Here is a 13,867-nt window from a genome sequence, read left to right as displayed (position 1 = left end):
GGCTTCGCCGAAGCTAGGCCCCGGATCATTCTCGCCTCCACAGTTGCAAACGAACAAAAACGACTGAAAAAAAATATATATAATAACTCAGGGCAATCCCCCAACAGTCTATGACTGCGGGGGACGAAAAAAAACACAAAATAACTGGGTTGTTAGACCAGATAGCAATACTCCAAAGAAAACTCTCTCCACCAAAACAAACAATTTACCATGCGGCTGTCCAAAAACACTACGTACTCCGACACTGTAGGGGGCGCCAGGGTGGTATGGCCGTAAGCAATTATAGACTTGACCATATTAGCTTTTATACAGGGGGAGGACGTAAGGAGTGAGAGCGCTGCCGTGGCCAGAGACGGGACTTGTACAGAAACAATGATTAGATCCATAATGAATGAATGAATACGTTATTCCAGACTCAGAGGTACATATTTGAACGCAATGCATTACACTGCTTTGGCGTCATCGTTTGCGTGATCTTTAGAAGAAACGTAGCGTTGCAAAACCTGGGATGGACTAAGGTGGACCGCCGTCATTGCAGCTCTCTGCTACGTCACTACACTGTCCACATGTTTCACAAATAGAGTTTGAGGAGACGTCGTCAGAGTCTGTATGTTGCTTAAATTCTCCAAAACAGTGGGCGCTAAAGATCAGCGCACGGTAGGCCATTGCATCCAATGAGCTCGAGTTGAAAAAGTATAATGCTTACAGCACCTGGTATTCCCAGGCGGTCACCCATCCAAGTACTAACCAGGCCCGACCCTGCTTAGCTTCCGAGATCAGACGAGATCGGGCGTGCCTATGGTGGTATGGCCGTAAGCATTTATAGACTTGACCATATTAGCTTTTATACAGGGGGAGGACGTAAGGAGTGAGAGCGCTGCCGTGGCCAGAGACGGGACTTGTACAGAAACAATGATTAGATCCATAATGAATGAATGAATACGTTATTCCAGACTCAGAGTTACATATTTGAACGCAATGCATTACACTGCTTGGGCGTCATCGTTTGCGTGATCTTTTGAAGAAACGTAGCGTTGCAAAACCTGGGATGGACTAAGGTGGACCGCCGTCATTGCAGCTCTCTGCTACGTCACTACACTGTCCACATGTTTCACAAATAGAGCTTGAGGAGACGTCGTCAGAGTCTGTATGTTGCTTAAATTCTCCAAAACAGTGGGCGCTAAAGATCAGCGCACGGTAGGCCATTGCATCCAATGAGCTCGAGTTGAAAAAGTATAATGCTTACAGCACCTGGTATTCCCAGGCGGTCACCCATCCAAGTACTAACCAGGCCCGACCCTGCTTAGCTTCCGAGATCAGACGAGATCGGGCGTGCCTAAGGTGGTATGGCCGTAAGCAATTTATAGACTTGACCATATTAGCTTTTATACAGGGGGAGGACGTAAGGAGTGAGAGCGCTGCCGTGGCCAGAGACGGGACTTGTACAGAAACAATGATTAGATCCATAATGAATGAATGAATACGTTATTCCAGACTCAGAGTTACATATTTGAACGCAATGCATTACACTGCTTGGGCGTCATCGTTTGCGTGATCTTTGAAGAAACGTAGCGTTGCAGAACCTGGGATGGACTAAGGTGGACCGCCGTCATTGCAGCTCTCTGCTACGTCACTACACTGTCCACATGTTTCACAAATAGAGTTTGAGGAGACGTCGTCAGAGTCTGTATGTTGCTTAAATTCTCCAAAACAGTGGGCGCTAAAGATCAGCGCACGGTAGGCCATTGCATCCAATGAGCTCGAGTTGAAAAAGTATAATGCTTACAGCACCTGGTATTCCCAGGCGGTCACCCATCCAAGTACTAACCAGGCCCGACCCTGCTTAGCTTCCGAGATCAGACGAGATCGGGCGTGCCTATGGTGGTATGGCCGTAAGCATTATAGACTTGACCATATTAAGCTTTTATAAAGGGGGAGGACGTAAGGAGTGAGAGCGCTGCCGTGGCCAGAGACGGGACTTGTACAGAAACAATGATTAGATCCATAATGAATGAATGAATACGTTATTCCAGACTCAGAGTTACATATTTGAACGCAATGCATTACACTGCTTGGGCGTCATCGTTTGCGTGATCTTTTGAAGAAACGTAGCGTTGCAGAACCTGGGATGGACTAAGGTGGACCGCCGTCATTGCAGCTCTCTGCTACGTCACTACACTGTCCACATGTTTCACAAATAGAGTTTGAGGAGACGTCGTCAGAGTCTGTATGTTGCTTAAATTCTCCAAAACAGTGGGCGCTAAAGATCAGCGCACGGTAGGCCATTGCATCCAATGAGCTCGAGTTGAAAAAGTATAATGCTTACAGCACCTGGTATTCCCAGGCGGTCACCCATCCAAGTACTAACCAGGCCCGACCCTGCTTAGCTTCCGAGATCAGACGAGATCGGGCGTGCCTAATGGTGGTATGGCCGTAAGCATTATAGACTTGACCATATAAGCTTTTATACAGGGGGAGGACGTAAGGAGTGAGAGCGCTGCCGTGGCCAGAGACGGGACTTGTACAGAAACAATGATTAGATCCATAATGAATGAATGAATACGTTATTCCAGACTCAGAGTTACATATTTGAACGCAATGCATTACACTGCTTGGGCGTCATCGTTTGCGTGATCTTTTGAAGAAACGTAGCGTTGCAGAAACCTGGGATGGAGTAAGGTGGACCGCCGTCATTGCAGCTCTCTGCTACGTCACTACACTGTCCACATGTTTCACAAATAGAGTTTGAGGAGACGTCGTCAGAGTCTGTATGTTGCTTAAATTCTCCAAAACAGTGGGCGCTAAAGATCAGCGCACGGTAGGCCATTGCATCCAATGAGCTCGAGTTGAAAAAGTATAATGCTTACAGCACCTGGTATTCCCAGGCGGTCACCCATCCAAGTACTAACCAGGCCCGACCCTGCTTAGCTTCCGAGATCAGACGAGATCGGGCGTGCCTAAGGTGGTATGGCCGTAAGCAATTATAGACTTGACCATATTAGCTTTTATACAGGGGGAGGACGTAAGGAGTGAGAGCGCTGCCGTGGCCAGAGACGGGACTTGTACAGAAACAATGATTAGATCCATAATGAATGAATGAATACGTTATTCCAGACTCAGAGCCTACATATTTGAACGCAATGCATTACACTGCTTGGGCGTCATCGTTTGCGTGATCTTTTGAAGAAACGTAGCGTTGCAAACCTGGGATGGACTAAGGTGGACCGCCGTCATTGCAGCTCTCTGCTACGTCACTACACTGTCCACATGTTTCACAAATAGAGTTTGAGGAGACGTCGTCAGAGTCTATATGTTGCTTAAATTCTCCAAAACAGTGGGCGCTAAAGATCAGCGCACGGTAGGCCATTGCATCCAATGAGCTCGAGTTGAAAAAGTATAATGCTTATAGCACCTGGTATTCCCAGGCGGTCACCCATCCAAGTACTAACCAGGCCCGACCCTGCTTAGCTTCCGAGATCAGACGAGATCGGGCGTGCCTAAGGTGGTATGGCCGTAAGCAATTATAGACTTGACCATATTAGCTTTTATACAGGGGGAGGACGTAAGGAGTGAGAGCGCTGCCGTGGCCAGAGACGGGACTTGTACAGAAACAATGATTAGATCCATAATGAATGAATGAATACGTTATTCCAGACTCAGAGTTACATATTTGAACGCAATGCATTACACTGCTTTGGCGTCATCGTTTGCGTGATCTTTAGAAGAAACGTAGCGTTGCAAAACCTGGGATGGACTAAGGTGGACCGCCGTCATTGCAGCTCTCTGCTACATCACTACACTGTCCACATGTTTCACAAATAGAGTTTGAGGAGACGTCGTCAGAGTCTGTATGTTGCTTAAATTCTCCAAAACAGTGGGCGCTAAAGATCAGCGCACGGTAGGCCATTGCATTCAATGAGCTCGAGTTGAAATAGTGTAATGCTTACAGCACTTGGTAATCCCAGGCGGTCACCCATCCAAGTACTAACCAGGCCCGACCCTGCTTAGCTTCCGCGATCAGACGAGATCGGGCGTGCCTATGGTGGTACGGCCGTAAGCCTTTATAGACTTGACCATGTAAGCTTTTATACAGGGGGAGGACGTAAGGAGTGAGAGCGCTGCCGTGGCCAGAGACGGGACTTGTACAGAAACAATGATTAGATCCATAATGAATGAATGAATACGTTATTCCAGACTCAGAGCAACATATTTGAACGCAATGCATTACACTGCTTGGGCGTCATCGTTTGCGTGATCTTTTGAAGAAACGTAGCGTTGCAAAACCTGGGATGGACTAAGGTGGACCGCCGTCATTGCAGCTCTCTACTACGTAACTACACTGTCCACATGTTTCACAAATAGAGTTTGAGGAGACGTCGTCAGAGTCTGTATGTTGCTTAAATTCTCCAAAACAGTGGGCGCTAAAGATCAGCGCACGGTAGGCCATTGCATCCAATGAGCTCGAGTTGAAATAGTATAATGCTTACAGCACCTGGTATTCCCAGGCGGTCACCCATCCAAGTACTAACCAGGCCCGACCCTGCTTAGCTTCCGAGATCAGACGAGATCGGGCGTGCCTAAGGTGGTATGGCCGTAAGCAATTATAGACTTGACCATATTAGCTTTTATACAGGGGGAGGACGTAAGGAGTGAGAGCGCTGCCGTGGCCAGAGACGGGACTTGTACAGAAACAATGATTAGATCCATAATGAATGAATGAATACGTTATTCCAGACTCAGAGCAACATATTTGAACGCAATGCATTACACTGCTTGGGCGTCATCGTTTGCGTGATCTTTTGAAGAAACGTAGCGTTGCAAAACCTGGGATGGACTAAAGTGGACCGCCGTCATTGCAGCTCTCTACTACGTCACTACACTGTCCACATGTTTCACAAATAGAGTTTGAGGAGACGTCGTCAGAGTCTGTATGTTGCTTAAATTCTCCAAAACAGTGGGCGCTAAAGATCAGCGCACGGTAGGCCATTGCATCCAATGAGCTCGAGTTGAAATAGTATAATGCTTACAGCACCTGATATTCCCAGGCGGTCACCCATCCAAGTACTAACCAGCCCCGACCCTGCTTAGCTTCCGAGATCAGACGAGATCGGGCGTGCCTAAGGTGGTATGGCCGTAAGCATTTATAGACTTGACCATATTAGCTTTTATACAGGAGGAGGACGTAAGGAGTGAGAGCGCTGCCGTGGCCAGAGACGGGACTTGTACAGAAACAATGATTAGATCCATAATGAATAAATGAATACGTCATTCCAGACTCAGAGTTACATATTTGAACGCAATGCATTACACTGCTTGGGCGTCATCGTTTGCGTGATCTTTTGAAGAAACGTAGCGTTGCAGAACCTGGGATGGACTAAGGTGGACCGCCGTCACTGCAGCTCTCTGCTACGTCACTACACTGTCCACATGTTTTACAAATAGAGTTTGAGGAGACGTCGTCAGAGTCTGTATGTTGCTTAAATTCTCCAAAACAGTGGGCGCTAAAGATCAGCGCACGGTAGGCCATTGCATCCAATGAGCTCGAGTTGAAAAAGTATAATGCTTACAGCACCAGGTATTCCCAGGCGGTCACCCATCCAAGTACTAACCAGGCCCGACCCTGCTTAGCTTCCGAGATCAGACGAGATCGGGCGTGCCTAAGGTGGTATGGCCGTAAGCATATATAAATTTGACCATATTAGCTTTTATACAGGGGGAGGACGTAAGGAGTGAGAGCGCTGCCGTGGCCAGAGACGGGACTTGTACAGAAACAATGATTAGATCCATAATGAATGAATGAATACGTTATTCCAGACTCAGAGTTACATATTTGAACGCAATGCATTACACTGCTTGGGCGTCATCGTTTGCGTGATCTTTTGAAGAAACGTAGCGTTGCAAAACCTGGGATGGACTAAGGTGGACCGCCGTCATTGCAGCTCTCTGCTACATCACTACACTGTCCACATGTTTCACAAATAGAGTTTGAGGAGACGTCGTCAGAGTCTGTATGTTGCTTAAATTCTCCAAAACAGTGGGCGCTAAAGATCAGCGCACGGTAGGCCATTGCATCCAATGAGCTCGAATTGAAATAGTATGATGCTTACAGCACCTAGTATTCCCAGGCGGTCACCCATCCAAGTACTAACCAGTCCCGACCCTGCTTAACTTCTGAGATCAGATGAGATCGGGCGTGCCCAAGGTGGTATGGCCGTAAGCATTTATAGACTTGACCATATTAGCTTTTATACAGGAGGAGGACGTAAGGAGTGAGAGCGCTGCCGTGGCCAGAGACGGGACTTGTACAGAAACAATGATTAGATCCATAATGAATGAATGAATACGTTATTCCAGACTCAGAGTTACATATTTGAACGCAATGCATTACACTGCTTGGGCGTCATCGTTTGCGTGATCTTTTGAAGAAACGTAGCGTTGCAAAACCTGGGATGGACTAAGGTGGACCGCCGTCATTGCAGCTCTCTGCTACGTCACTACACTGTCCACATGTTTCACAAATAGAGTTTGAGGAGACATCGTCAGAGTCTATATGTTGCTTAAATTCTCCAAAACAGTGGGCGCTAAAGATCAGCGCACGGTAGGCCATTGCATCGAATGAGCTCGAGTTGAAAAAGTATAATGCTTACAGCACCTGGTATTCCCAGGCGGTCACCCATCCAAGTACTAACCAGGCCCGACCCTGCTTTGCTTCCGAGATCAGACGAGATCGGGCGTGCCCAAGGTGGTATGGCCATAAGCATTTATAGACTTGACCATATTAGCTTTTATACAGGAGGAGGACGTAAAGAGTGAGAGCGCTGCCGTGGCCAGGGACGGGACTTGTACAGAAACAATGATTAGATCCATAATGAATGAATGAATACGTTATTCCAGACTCAGAGTTACATATTTGAACGCAATGCATTACACTGCTTGGGCGTCATCGTTTGCGTGATCTTTTGAAGAAACGTAGCGTTGCAAAACCTGGGATGGACTAAGGTGGACCGCCGTCACTGCAGCTCTCTGCTACGTCACTACACTGTCCACATGTTTTACAAATAGAGTTTGAGGAGACGTCGTCAGAGTCTGTATGTTGCTTAAATTCTCCAAAACAGTGGGCGCTAAAGATCAGCGCACGGTAGGCCATTGCATCCAATGAGCTCGAGTTGAAAAAGTATAATGCTTACAGCACCAGGTATTCCCAGGCGGTCACCCATCCAAGTACTAACCAGGCCCGACCCTGCTTAGCTTCCGAGATCAGACGAGATCGGGCGTGCCTAAGGTGGTATGGCCGTAAGCATATATAAACTTGACCATATTAGCTTTTATACAGGGGGAGGACGTAAGGAGTGAGAGCGCTGCCGTGGCCAGAGACGGGACTTGTACAGAAACAATGATTAGATCCATAATGAATGAATGAATACGTTATTCCAGACTCAGAGTTACATATTTGAACGCAATGCATTACACTGCTTGGGCGTCATCGTTTGCGTGATCTTTTGAAGAAACGTAGCTTTGCAAAACCTGGGATGGACTAAGGTGGACCGCCGTCATTGCAGCTCTCTGCTACATCACTACACTGTCCACATGTTTCACAAATAGAGTTTGAGGAGACGTCGTCAGAGTCTGTATGTTGCTTAAATTCTCCAAAACAGTGGGCGCTAAAGATCAGCGCACGGTAGGCCATTGCATCCAATGAGCTCGAGTTGAAATAGTATGATGCTTACAGCACCTGGTATTCCCAGGCGGTCACCCATCCAAGTACTAACCAGGCCCGACCCTGCTTAACTTCTGAGATCAGATGAGATCGTGCGTGCCCAAGGTGGTATGGCCGTAAGCATTTATAGACTTGACCATATTAGCTTTTATACAGGAGGAGGACGTAAGGAGTGAGAGCGCTGCCGTGGCCAGAGACGGGACTTGTACAGAAACAATGATTAGATCCATAATGAATGAATGAATACGTTATTCCAGACTCAGAGTTACATATTTGAACGCAATGCATTACACTGCTTGGGCGTCATCGTTTGCGTGATCTTTTGAAGAAACGTAGCGTTGCAAAACCTGGGATGGACTAAGGTGGACCGCCGTCATTGCAGCTCTCTGCTACGTCACTACACTGTCCACATGTTTCACAAATAGAGTTTGAGGAGACATCGTCAGAGTCTATATGTTGCTTAAATTCTCCAAAACAGTGGGCGCTAAAGATCAGCGCACGGTAGGCCATTGCATCGAATGAGCTCGAGTTGAAAAAGTATAATGCTTACAGCACCTGGTATTCCCAGGCGGTCACCCATCCAAGTACTAACCAGGCCCGACCCTGCTTTGCTTCCGAGATCAGACGAGATCGGGCGTGCCCAAGTTGGTAAGGCCGTAAGCATTTATAGACTTGACCATATTAGCTTTTATACAGGAGGAGGACGTAAAGAGTGAGAGCGCTGCCGTGGCCAGGGACGGGACTTGTACAGAAACAATGATTAGATCCATAATGAATGAATGAATACGTTATTCCAGACTCAGAGTTACATATTTGAACGCAATGCATTACACTGCTTGGGCGTCATCGTTTGCGTGATCTTTTGAAGAAACGTAGCGTTGCAAAACCTGGGATGGACTAAGGTGGACCGCCGTCATTGCAGCTCTCTGCTACGTCACTACACTGTCCACATGTTTCACAAATAGAGTTTGAGGAGACGTCGTCAGAGTCTATATGTTGCTTAAATTCTCCAAAACAGTGGGCGCTAAAGATCAGCGCACGGTAGGCCATTGCATCCAATGAGCTCGAGTTGAAAAAGTATAATGCTTACAGCACCTGGTATTCCCAGGCGGTCACCCATCCAAGTACTAACCAGGCCCGACCCTGCTTAGCTTCCGAGATCAGACGAGATCGGGCATGCCTAAGGTGGTATGGCCGTAAGCAAATATAGACTTGACCATATTAGCTTTTATACAGGGGGAGGACGTAAGGAGTGAGAGCGCTGCCGTGGCCAGAGACGGGACTTGTACAGAAACAATGATTAGATCCATAATGAATGAATAAATACGTTATTCCAGACTCAGAGTTACATATTTGAACGCAATGCATTACACTGCTTTGGCGTCATCGTTTGCGTGATCTTTAGAAGAAACGTAGCGTTGCAAAACCTGGGATGGACTAAGGTGGACCGCCGTCATTGCAGCTCTCTGCTACGTCACTACACTGTCCACATGTTTCACAAATAGAGCTTGAGGAGACGTCGTCAGAGTCTGTATGTTGCTTAAATTCTCCAAAACAGTGGGCGCTAAAGATCAGCGCACGGTAGGCCATTGCATCCAATGAGCTCGAGTTGAAAAAGTATAATGCTTACAGCACCTGGTATTCCCAGGCGGTCACCCATCCAAGTACTAACCAGGCCCGACCCTGCTTAGCTTCCGAGATCAGACGATGTTAGATTTCAGCTTATTTCTAAACTGTTCGGACAGACTCTGCGTTGTGTATTTTCAGTCGTAGTAGTAATTCTTGAAGTCGAAAACAAAGCAGCTTGACAGGTTGGATTAGAGGGTTGAATAGATGGTTTATTCCAGGATGTACAGCGAGATACAGACTTAGGTTGAATAATCTATAGTGGACCCGGTGGTCGATGACTTGTTCCTCGGCTGTCGAAACCCTCTACTCGTCGAACCAAAGGGTTGGGGCGAGTATTATACAAAAAGGGGATACAGGAATAACACGTGAACAGACGCACTCTCAGCCTTGATAAGGTATCTGGCCCTGGCCATGTCCCGGAGGACCAGGTTCAACCTTGTTGAAACATAACAATGGCAGAATGTTGGGGATAACACCTTGTATCAGTATGAGAGGCCCTGGCCTGTTCCTAGACTAGAAATGTGAAGGATGAGAGAGACACTAAAATACACCAACATTCTACATTCCTCCCTCTTGATCATACTAAACATAGTTTAAAGATCACCAACAAAAAGAGAATTCAGTGTATTTTCTGGTGACCCATTAATAATTAACTAAATCAATGAAAGAAAGCATAAAAGGCAAAAGACAAGTAAATTTAAATCATACACAAGTAAACCAGGTGTAGGCCACTATAATAAACAAAATAACAAACTCATTAGGTTACACATGATTAAACCAAAACAGATACAAATTTTAAAGAATCAAGAAGGTCAACTGTCCAGGCCCCTCCCTCTGCTTGGCAGTGAAGCTCCACCATTCTTCAATAGCTTCCACTGTTCCCAGCAGAAGGAAGTGGTTCCGTTCCTCTAAACAAAATTAATGGCCTCAGTGGAAGGCCTAGCCTTAGAAACGTTGCGAAGTCTGGGGCACCAGACCTTGCGATGGGGTGGGCTCTCTAACACAGCCACCCTAAGGGGGGCTAACAAGATCGGGGCAGTCCCCGGGGGGGTCGGTCGGGGGGCGGTCATTCGGTGAAACACACAGAGAGCTATCTTGACGACCACATAGAGCATAATAACGGGAAGGACAAACGGCTGTAAGATTTGGACTATCTGATTGTGACGCCATAGTTTGGAATGATAGCAGCAAAGACTCTCTGAGTTGGAGTAGCAACTGCACGCTTAGATCTAATTGTAGCATTACTCTTCAAATGTTCCTCTGACACAATCTCCAAAGCAGGCACTATATAGGCGACATAACATGAACCACTCCAATTAGGAGGCAGATATGAATAAGCGTCCTGTCCACACACAAACATGGTCCCATTTACCGCAGGTAAGGCATCAGTGGCAATCGTTTGGCCAGGTGAATCACCAGGACTGGGGGTAGGGGGACATTCACCGAAAGATTCTTCTCTGATATGGAAACCTGTTTCTGGCCCACAATAGCTGAATATGAACACACACTCTTACCCATATCCCGCCCCTTCCCTTCATTGGTCCAACAAATGACACCCTTAGGAGCATAGCTCAATTTGATCTTAATTGGGGGGCCTGCATCCATTGGGACAGTGTAATAGGAAACCTGTGGTGCTGCTACAGATCCAGATCTAGGGTTACCTCTGATGACATCATGTTTATAAGCTGCGACATACTCGGGGATGGTGAACGGGACAGCGAGGTAAGGATATACCTGAGATGAAGCTGGCATAAGCCCACAAACCCAACATGACTGCTCCCTTTTAGCCTTAGCTAACCCATGGGCAGTTTGTAAAAATGTGTTATCTTTGTGGATTACATCATGGCTGTCAAATGAACAATTTCCCCCTGTAAATAGATGGCACAACAACATCCCAAACAATACTGGTAACATCATGACTCAGTTGGTTTTGAGTAGCAGTTGCAACAGAGTTCTTTTCAAGTTGATGGATGGCCACCGCAGGTGTGATGGGGGATGAGGATGAAAGTTCGTAGTAGGGCGTCAGGACAAACACAGACACAGTTCAGTTCAAGGACTCATCAAGTGTCCGTGTCTCCTGGATCTCCCAGGTACGATGAAACATGAAACAAAGAAAAAGTGCAGTATCAGTCATGGGGGAGGCATTGTCACAGCCTCCAACATTAATGATGATCAACTATGTTTGTAATTGTCTTAATGATTCGATAAACAATGAAAAATGATCATACAAAAATAAATCGCTTGATTCAAAAATGGTTATATCAGTAATCAGTAATCAGTCATCATAGTTCTCAATAAACCTTGTGTGAATGAATGAATGATTGAACCTTTGTTCAAAAATAAAACAAAACAAACAAAATGTTCTAAAGCTGAGCAGTTGTGTCAAGAAGGAACCAACATGAACTTAGATAGGCAGTGACAAAAGTCCTAGCATCTTTCGAAGACTAACCTCTTGTGAAAATAAAGGAATGAAAATAACAAACACTCAAACACTCCCTACTCTTCACCCCGTATCAGTTAGTTTGCGTGCCAAATCTAACGAGTGTCATTCCAAGTTGGTGTTATTGTTGGTTTCCGACAATGAATCGCATATGCGGCTGAGTTCTTCACCACTCTGCGACTGTAATTTCTTCCATAGTTCCTTCATTTTGTCTGAGCGGTTTTCTTCCCCTACTCTCTCGTTGGAGCGGTCACGGTACATCTTTCGAGGGGCTTTACATTCTCTTATCCAGTGTCCAATTTGTCCACAGTTGTGGCATGGTCGAGGTTCTTTCTGTCTGTCTGACTGGGGGAATCGTCCTCTGTCCCTGTTGGACTGGGGGAATCTTTCTCGTTCCCTTGCCATTCCCTTCTTCTCGTCCACCAGGAATCGAATCCTGACTTCTTCATCTCGATCCACCTTTTCTCCGAATTCCTTGATCTCTGCCATTGTGCTGCTTCGGTTGTCCCAGCCGGGAAACCTTGTCTTTACTCCCCTTCGGATCTCCGGCAGTACCTGCTGGAGGTACATGGTCTTCAGAGGCAAGTCCTGTGACTGGTCGATGGTGTCCATATCATATTCAGTTTGGCCTGAGTGCAGCAAATAACATTCGAAGAAGCGCTCGTTGAACTGGTCCAGACTCTCGTCTTCCTTCTGCAAACAACGTGTGATTGTTGTCCAGTTGACCTGTGCCTTGGAGTGCTTTTGGATCCACGCCTTTATGGCCTCCCATCCCTTCTCTGGTCTCATTCCGTCTTCTCCAAGGGCATCTTCCACCTCGTATCGAATCTGGGTGCGCTCAGTGCTGCTCAGGTGTTTGAACAATATGGCAAGCCCATCGTAGGGGTGGAGTTCGTACAGAAGCATCAGTTGTTTCAGTTTCATCCATGGCTGTAGGCCTGCTTTCTTTGGGTGGTCGATCTCCGCACTCCATTTTTCGATGTTTTTCGGGCTGGAGGGTTCATAGAGGATTGTGCGACCCTCAGCGCTTTCTATCTTCTTCAAGGGCCTGAGGTTAACTATTTCGTCTTTCTCATCAACCTTGTTCAGACAGGCAATGCTCACTGCCCTCTTGTGGGCAGACTTGCGAAGACGCTCTCCCTCTTTGTCTTCTTCTTCACTCTCCTCTTCCTTGGATGTGGTCTTGATGTGTGGTGTGATTGCGCCTCCCATCACGCTGCAGTGCGGTTGTATGTTGTCATCAAATCCTCCAATGCGTGATTCATTCTTAGTCACTGCTCCAGGCCTCACCTGGGAGAATTGTTGTATTGGGGGGTTCGGATGCAGAAATTGTTGTGGGATGGAGGAATGTGGTGTGATTGGGGAGAATTGGGGAAATTGTTGTGAAACACACAGAGTGTGTTGTACAGGGGGAGCATAGTCAGGTGGGGCAGATGGATTTCCCTTCCGTGGCACGTGGGGGGTACTGCAGATGACCGGGTACTCGCCTATAAAGCTGTTGACGGCTGAGAGAACACTGTGTCTTGACTCCTGTAAACCACCAGGTGGCGACGATGGCTGCATCGGGAAGATGTATTCCCCATCTGGGCCACACGATGGCAGTGTGGGGTACATGCGACCATAGACTCCCAAAACTCCCCCTCCGTTGCCTTGGTCACCCCCCCTTGGGGGCCCTGAGTCGAGGGGGCGGGCCGCTATCAGTCCTTCTCTGACTAGCGTCTGGTGTAGGTCTCTCTCCCGAGTCAATTCATCCTTTAACAAACGAATTTCATCGGCCAGCAGTTTGATTTGCTCTCTTGTCTTTCTCTGAGCATCTTCATAGTGAGCAGTTGTCCTTTCCAATTCATCTCTCTTTTTGTTGCTGACATGCTTGATAAAGTAGCGCTTACACTGAGACAATAGTAACAACCCAACTGGTTCACTTCGTCTAGTCTTCTTGACCCAGTCTTTGAAAACCATCCAGATCGATTCCTTTGGCCAGCGTTTAGTTTGGGGGTCCATTGTTATCTCATATGTTATGCGAAGTTTATTTTCGGTTCCTTGCAAATCATGTCTGTCGTTGAAGAATCTAGACAGAGTCT

The 13,867-nt window shown here is 46.9% G+C and overlaps 15 non-coding genes and 1 pseudogene across 15 annotated transcripts; all 16 read right to left on the bottom strand.

Annotated features, from left to right (window-relative positions):
* Nucleotides 1-699: 699 nt before the first annotated feature.
* Nucleotides 700-818, bottom strand: LOC115538305 (5S ribosomal RNA). Its single transcript, XR_003975214.1, has one exon. It is a non-coding gene; the product is annotated as a 5S ribosomal RNA (ribosomal RNA).
* A 421-nt stretch (nt 819-1,239) lies between these two features.
* On the bottom strand, nt 1,240-1,358 carry LOC115538359 (5S ribosomal RNA). The gene has a single exon (XR_003975257.1). It is a non-coding gene; the product is annotated as a 5S ribosomal RNA (ribosomal RNA).
* A 421-nt stretch (nt 1,359-1,779) lies between these two features.
* Nucleotides 1,780-1,898, bottom strand: LOC115538304 (5S ribosomal RNA). Its single transcript, XR_003975213.1, has one exon. It is a non-coding gene; the product is annotated as a 5S ribosomal RNA (ribosomal RNA).
* Nucleotides 1,899-2,319: 421 nt separating this feature from the next.
* LOC115538329 (5S ribosomal RNA) lies at nt 2,320-2,439 on the bottom strand. The gene has a single exon (XR_003975237.1). It is a non-coding gene; the product is annotated as a 5S ribosomal RNA (ribosomal RNA).
* Nucleotides 2,440-2,860: 421 nt separating this feature from the next.
* LOC115538358 (5S ribosomal RNA) lies at nt 2,861-2,979 on the bottom strand. The gene has a single exon (XR_003975256.1). It is a non-coding gene; the product is annotated as a 5S ribosomal RNA (ribosomal RNA).
* Nucleotides 2,980-3,400: 421 nt separating this feature from the next.
* Nucleotides 3,401-3,519, bottom strand: LOC115538327 (5S ribosomal RNA). The gene has a single exon (XR_003975235.1). It is a non-coding gene; the product is annotated as a 5S ribosomal RNA (ribosomal RNA).
* A 421-nt stretch (nt 3,520-3,940) lies between these two features.
* On the bottom strand, nt 3,941-4,059 carry LOC115538352 (uncharacterized; annotated as a pseudogene).
* Nucleotides 4,060-4,480: 421 nt separating this feature from the next.
* On the bottom strand, nt 4,481-4,599 carry LOC115538357 (5S ribosomal RNA). The gene has a single exon (XR_003975255.1). It is a non-coding gene; the product is annotated as a 5S ribosomal RNA (ribosomal RNA).
* A 421-nt stretch (nt 4,600-5,020) lies between these two features.
* Nucleotides 5,021-5,139, bottom strand: LOC115538346 (5S ribosomal RNA). The gene has a single exon (XR_003975253.1). It is a non-coding gene; the product is annotated as a 5S ribosomal RNA (ribosomal RNA).
* A 421-nt stretch (nt 5,140-5,560) lies between these two features.
* Nucleotides 5,561-5,679, bottom strand: LOC115538296 (5S ribosomal RNA). The gene has a single exon (XR_003975205.1). It is a non-coding gene; the product is annotated as a 5S ribosomal RNA (ribosomal RNA).
* Nucleotides 5,680-6,100: 421 nt separating this feature from the next.
* On the bottom strand, nt 6,101-6,219 carry LOC115538342 (5S ribosomal RNA). The gene has a single exon (XR_003975249.1). It is a non-coding gene; the product is annotated as a 5S ribosomal RNA (ribosomal RNA).
* Nucleotides 6,220-6,640: 421 nt separating this feature from the next.
* LOC115538298 (5S ribosomal RNA) lies at nt 6,641-6,759 on the bottom strand. The gene has a single exon (XR_003975207.1). It is a non-coding gene; the product is annotated as a 5S ribosomal RNA (ribosomal RNA).
* Nucleotides 6,760-7,180: 421 nt separating this feature from the next.
* LOC115538295 (5S ribosomal RNA) lies at nt 7,181-7,299 on the bottom strand. The gene has a single exon (XR_003975204.1). It is a non-coding gene; the product is annotated as a 5S ribosomal RNA (ribosomal RNA).
* Nucleotides 7,300-7,720: 421 nt separating this feature from the next.
* Nucleotides 7,721-7,839, bottom strand: LOC115538325 (5S ribosomal RNA). The gene has a single exon (XR_003975233.1). It is a non-coding gene; the product is annotated as a 5S ribosomal RNA (ribosomal RNA).
* A 421-nt stretch (nt 7,840-8,260) lies between these two features.
* On the bottom strand, nt 8,261-8,379 carry LOC115538340 (5S ribosomal RNA). Its single transcript, XR_003975247.1, has one exon. It is a non-coding gene; the product is annotated as a 5S ribosomal RNA (ribosomal RNA).
* A 421-nt stretch (nt 8,380-8,800) lies between these two features.
* On the bottom strand, nt 8,801-8,919 carry LOC115538323 (5S ribosomal RNA). The gene has a single exon (XR_003975231.1). It is a non-coding gene; the product is annotated as a 5S ribosomal RNA (ribosomal RNA).
* Nucleotides 8,920-13,867: the final 4,948 nt, after the last annotated feature.

The sequence above is a fragment of the Gadus morhua genome, unplaced genomic scaffold (genome assembly GCF_902167405.1).
Source record: "Gadus morhua unplaced genomic scaffold, gadMor3.0, whole genome shotgun sequence".
In the NCBI taxonomy this organism is placed as follows: Eukaryota; Metazoa; Chordata; class Actinopteri; order Gadiformes; family Gadidae; genus Gadus; species Gadus morhua.
Note: the sequence above shows the minus strand (reverse complement) of the source record. Positions and strands in the feature narration are given on the sequence as shown.